General features: G+C 38.1%; 1 long non-coding RNA gene across 1 annotated transcript; it reads right to left on the reverse strand.

Annotated features, from left to right (window-relative positions):
- Window positions 1–596: 596 nt before the first annotated feature.
- On the reverse strand, window positions 597–5,434 carry LOC104912831. Its single transcript, XR_004161048.1, has 3 exons — window positions 3,748–5,434; window positions 2,462–2,536; window positions 597–2,209 (listed from the first exon to the last, which is right to left on the reverse strand). It is a non-coding gene; the product is annotated as an uncharacterized LOC104912831 (long non-coding RNA).
- Between the last annotated feature and the right edge of the window lie 269 nt (window positions 5,435–5,703).

The following is a 5,703-nucleotide window of genomic DNA, read 5'->3' on the forward strand; positions in this document are numbered from 1 at the left end:
AGCCAGCACAGGGAGCTTGAGAGGCAGAAGGGCTGTGTTGCCTGCATTGTTTTGCATTTAATAGATGGTTTGTTATTTTGGTGGTGAAGGAATTCAAGCCGCGTTACAGGCACAAAGCCAAAGACTCTCTTGGGCTTTCTCCCTTTATGTTGTTCGGTTGCACAACAACTCAAATAAACTGAAAGCCCCAGAGACATTGCTGTGCCTCCCATGAAGTTCTTCCCCAGCTACGCAGCCTCCGGTCCTGCCATAGTGCATGGGACAGCTTTGGGAAAAGCTACAGCGCTCAACCCCTCAGCACATTTCAAGGGCTGGGAGGGAGGTGGGAGCGGGGAGGAGGAGGAGAGAAGCATCACCTAGGGGATTATTTGTTACCTGGCTGACAAGACGTCTACAGTATTTGCTTCCCTGCTCTATTTCAAGCTCTTTTAAGACCTCTTCACTTTCCACTTTTTCTTTCAGAATATTCTGGATCTGCAGCTTCTGACACTCAATAACATCCTTGCTAACTCTTCAGTTGAAATATCACTCATGCATGTTACTCTGTTCGTATAACCACTGCAGTCCTTATGTTCTACCACAGTTTGTTCTTTTTTTTTTTTCTTCATTTCTTGAAGCCTACTTTGTAATTCTCTTTCTATCTTTGCAGTGACTTGTTCTTTCTACCAAGGAAAAGAAAAAATGATTTAGGACAATCTCCCCACTGTCTGAATAAAAATAGCATTTCACTGGCATTTAATAACAGTAACAAAAACCAGCTTAGACCAATAATCTTGCCTGACAGCTGAACACCAAAACCACACCCTGTGAGCAAAGAGTTTCTTCCTTGCAAGACAAGGCACTACACTGCTGAAGAACACCACAACCTAAACCCCTCGAGGCACATCTTAGCATCCCTGACACTCCTTCACTCCCCTGCACCCTCCAAATTACACCTCCCACTGTGTGTTTGTTAAAGGAGTTTATTTTTCTTCCTCCTTCTGGCTTGCCTCCATTGGGAAGCATACAGAACAGACTTTCATGAGATGACTGAACCAAATAATATAGAAAGCAGAGTCATTCACCCTCAGATTGAGGTAGATAATATTTTTTTGAAAAAGGTTAATTATAATGAATGTTTGTGTAAGTTTATCATACATTTAAGTCCTCCTTCTGAAAATAAATTCATCAAATTAAATCAACAGAAAACTTGGAATTCCCTGTGACAAGCTGACAACTCTTCTTCCTTCTCCCAGTGGACTTTGGGTAATGAAACATCCTTTTCAGCCTGCTCTTTGTTTTCTTTCTGCAATTGCCTCTTTATTTTGGTAATAGAATTGCTTCATTTCTCTTTAGGCTCACTCCTCAGAATGTTAAGATAATCTTCCTTTTCTTTTAGAAGCTCATCACTTTGGCAGGCAAAAATGAATAATAATAATAAGGGTTTTTTGTTTGTTTTAAGAAAAAGCTAATAATTTTAAGTGTATATATGCATAAACCTACCATACATGCATACATACAAATCCTCCTCCTGAAAATAAATAAATTAATCAAATTAAGTCAATAAAAAGCTTGAAATTATGTGGCACAAACTCCACATACTAACAATCATCTATTTAAGTAAAGAAGAAAGCAAACCAGTCTACAGTTATAGCATTCTTCCAGGCATAACAAATTGCTCCAGTGCAAAGCAGTGAGAGCTCATAAGATACAGGGTACGCTCCTTTGAGTTTGTCCACCGATTTTGGCAACAATACTTTGACTGAAGATTTAGAATGCATGAAAAGGGTGACTTTAAGGCTCAGCACTAGAAGTTATTAATAACCGTTACTCTATTAGTCTTTAATAATTGCAAAGTGTTGTTTTTGTTTTTTTTCAAAAATTGGAAAAAAAGAATAAAGAAGAAATACACTGCAGTGGAAATATACAAACAGTATCACTTGGAGTCCCCTTTCAAAACCGAGATTTTTTTTTTTTAACCATAATTTTTTTCTTTCTGGGGTTTTACAGTAGTTTTACATCATCAAGGTGGAAGTACTGCAGATGAATAGCAGAGCACATTGCCTACATTAAAACTACTTCTTTAGTGAATTTCAAGAATATTTAGTGTGTTGTCATCCATGAACAGTTCTTACTCATACATAATTGCTTACACAAACTTACATTTTGACTATCAGTTATCATAAGATGATCATTCCACTTTCCATCTGGCTTCCAAAGCCGATGTGATCTAGAGAGAAACAAGAAGTTTAGTTATGGTACTTAAGATCTCAGGTAAAAAACAAAACAAAACAAAACCCTACTGAAGCCCACTTCATTAAACTAAGTGGTATCTATTTTGTCTCTCAAGGAGCCCCAACCACACTGCCAGTGGCAGTACAGCACGCCTTTTACTTAGATTGCTCTCATACACCCAACCAGCTGAGATTTGGTTCCGTTCTCAAAAGCACAACTTAAGCACTAACAGAGCAAAAAGCCTTACTGCTCTTCAGTCTCATGAACACTAGTCTGAATGCTGGGAGAGCTGGTCTTCATTGTCCTCCAAAAGCTGCTGCAACTGAAATAGAACAAACAAGGTGTTAACTGCTTTTCAAATGAATGCATACAACTTCCTTCAAAGATAGATGAAACAGACTGCCTGCACAAAAATCATGTTTTTATTTCTGCACTGAAAAGACATCATCTGTTTACAACACTGGAATTCACTGAAGAGATTTACACCACATAATGCTTATAAGACTACAGTTTCTAACCTAAACATATTTTCCTGGTAGCCTCTTTTTAAGAAATGAACAGCACCAAAAAGAGGTAAGGGAAAATTTACCAGATAGATGTGTCATAGGGTGGACAGCTTTGCAAGAATAATCTGCAAACTTACTATGCTGAGATTCCTCCCTGAATAGCATGCAAGAAAGGTACTGAACATTCAAAACCTGCTCTCAAGAATCTGCATTAAAATCCAGATGAGAACACACAACTCTGTTTTACTACACAGAAGTCATCACTTAAATGATTCATTGTCTATGAGTTCAGAAAAGTCATCGAGCAACTGGACTCAGAGAATAATGCTACCACTTCCAGTTCATCAGCCCCAAAGCAAGATAACCACATTCAAGATTATTGTACATACAAGGATAGAGTGAAGTTAATATGGCAAGCGAAAAATATACACTCTAAGAATTGTAGTTACAAAGGGGATATTCTGCATCAGTACCCCCATCTCACTTGTTCTTACAGATGGCAGGAGTGAAGCACATTAAGTAGATCTCTCAAGGGAGATGACTTAGAAAGAAAGAAAGAACACTTAATATACTGCTTTTGGCAACACCAATCTCTTTCAGGTCAAATACACCATTCCACAGAAAGAAAGCAGCTAAGCATGAAATATGTGTTAGGTGCACCTGAGCAGAAAATCTGTCCAGTGTTCACTGGTGTGTAAGAAACAAGCAGGTCATGTTATATAACAACTCCTTGGCTTGGAACTATGTTTTGAACTTTGCTGAGGGCAAAAACAACTGTCTCAGACTACTTGATTGCACTTACTAGTTCATATGGACTTGATAGGAAATATGTACAGTGGCAAATTAATAACCTTCAATTTAATAAATTAACAACATAAACCAAGATTAAGGAATTTAATTTTCTTATGAAAACATATAGCAGTCTGTTGTGATTTAACCCAGCAGGTGGCTAAAGACCACAGTCCTCCGCTCACTCCCCTGCCTTCCCAGTGGGAACCCAAAGAACATTTAACTGCTAAGAACTCACAGCTTTTGTGCTTTATAGAGATTTTCAAGGCTGATAGAAACTTATACAGTGCTTTCAAACTGCCAGGAGCACATCTGAGTCACTGCACCAAAATAAGACGACTTCATTTGTTTTAAAATAGTTGCCATCTTTGAGAAAACGGGAGCACTTTGGAGGCATCATTTATTCAGGATCAAGAAGCAAAGCTATAAAAGGAAGAAAAAAACATCTTCAGTTTGCTGACATACACTGTGTTCCAGAGCAGTTTAACCTGCCTTTCAAAAAGTTAGTCAGTTCTCTTTGTCTACAGAAGTTATTTGAAGAAACAAAGAGAACAACAATAATTGAAATAAATAAATAAATAAAGACAACTTATCAGCTGACTTGTATCAATTCCCATACAGAATGCAGCTCTTCACTCAAATTTTCAGGGAGGCCACATACATATGTGGCCACATACACAGCTTCTTGTACATCCCAGTAGTCCTTTCTGGCTCAAGAACTACACAATGTATTCAGTTATTACTTGCAGTATTGGTACCCCAGTCCCATTTTTCTCTATCCTGCCAAAGCACGTGTTCATTGGAGCAAAAACATCAGCTGCCTCATGTTAAATACTTTTACAGTTTTTCAGTTGCAACGTCAAACACGTCATCATCTACAAAAAGCTTATCTTAAAGATATCACACATTCTCAAAAATTACCTTAAATATTCTTTAAGATGCAACTCAAAAGGTGAAAGCACTCCCCTAATACACAAACCTCTTTAATTTTCAAGAAAAAAAAGTTTTGCTGCGACTAAAAAATTACTGCAAAAATTCTTGGAATGAGTATTGACTGGGGGGGACACAGCAGAGCCTCCATTCAGTGAACTCACTAAAAGTCACATCCCACTAAAACTATCCCCATTTCTACTATTACTTACTCATGAAGATGCACAAAACACTTTACTGATTATGATTGCAGAACACCTGAACATTTTTCAGTAGACAATGGCAATAAAATTCTACAAATGTACTTCAACTATTACACATCCGCTTTCATTTGGGCATGCAGTCCCATCCAAATCACTCAACTCCCCATTCCATCAACCAACCAACCTAGAGAAGCACATTTTCTAGTTAACTCCAACCATACACAATTAAGACACAAAAGGCCCCTCTGGTGCGAGCAGAGGATCATCTCCTGCCAACCCCAGCACTCCCACACCTCCTCCAGCAGTCACCAAGGGTTTCAGTTCCACAATATGGAACATTTTGGTTTACATACACCCACTGCCTCTTGTCACACCTTGGGCCTAAGAGGAGCCTGGCTCAGTCTTCTTTCTATCCTCCCTTTACATACACTGATGAAATGATCCTTGAGCCTCCTTCCCTCCAGGTTAAGTGGCCCACCTCCCAGACTTCCATCACAAAAGAGGTGCACTTCTCAGCTCCCTACATTTATAACCCTACTTCCATACACATGTGGGCATGATCTCTCTGCACAATAATTATTTCACTACAATTATTTCACTGCTTGTTCTCCATTGTGAATAAAAGCACAAAGTTTTCATCAGAGAAGAAACTTTTGGAACTGATACTAGACCCCCCACCACATTTGCAATAGCTTATTTACAAGTTGACAGTTATTGATCTACCATGCATTTCTGTAAATATTTGTCTTTACATTAATCTCTAGAAAGTGATTCCTTAACCACCTTAATCAATTCCTTAGAGCTCGGGGAGGTTACCTACTTTGAATATCAACCCATAAGAAACAACTCTGCACACTGACATTAAACACACTTCTGCAAATTCCCTATAAGAAACAGAAATAGAAGGAATTTCTTAAAAAACCACACTCTATTCTTGTAGATATTAAACATATGTAATTTATAATCTGAACTCAAGAAGGGTGCCTCATTCTTTTATAAATTAACTAGATTTTCAAATGAAAGACAGTTGTTGCTTTGATATTGATAATTCTTAAAAAAAA

Source organism: Meleagris gallopavo, chromosome 12 (assembly GCF_000146605.3).
Source record: "Meleagris gallopavo isolate NT-WF06-2002-E0010 breed Aviagen turkey brand Nicholas breeding stock chromosome 12, Turkey_5.1, whole genome shotgun sequence".
Lineage (NCBI taxonomy): Eukaryota > Metazoa > Chordata > Aves > Galliformes > Phasianidae > Meleagris > Meleagris gallopavo.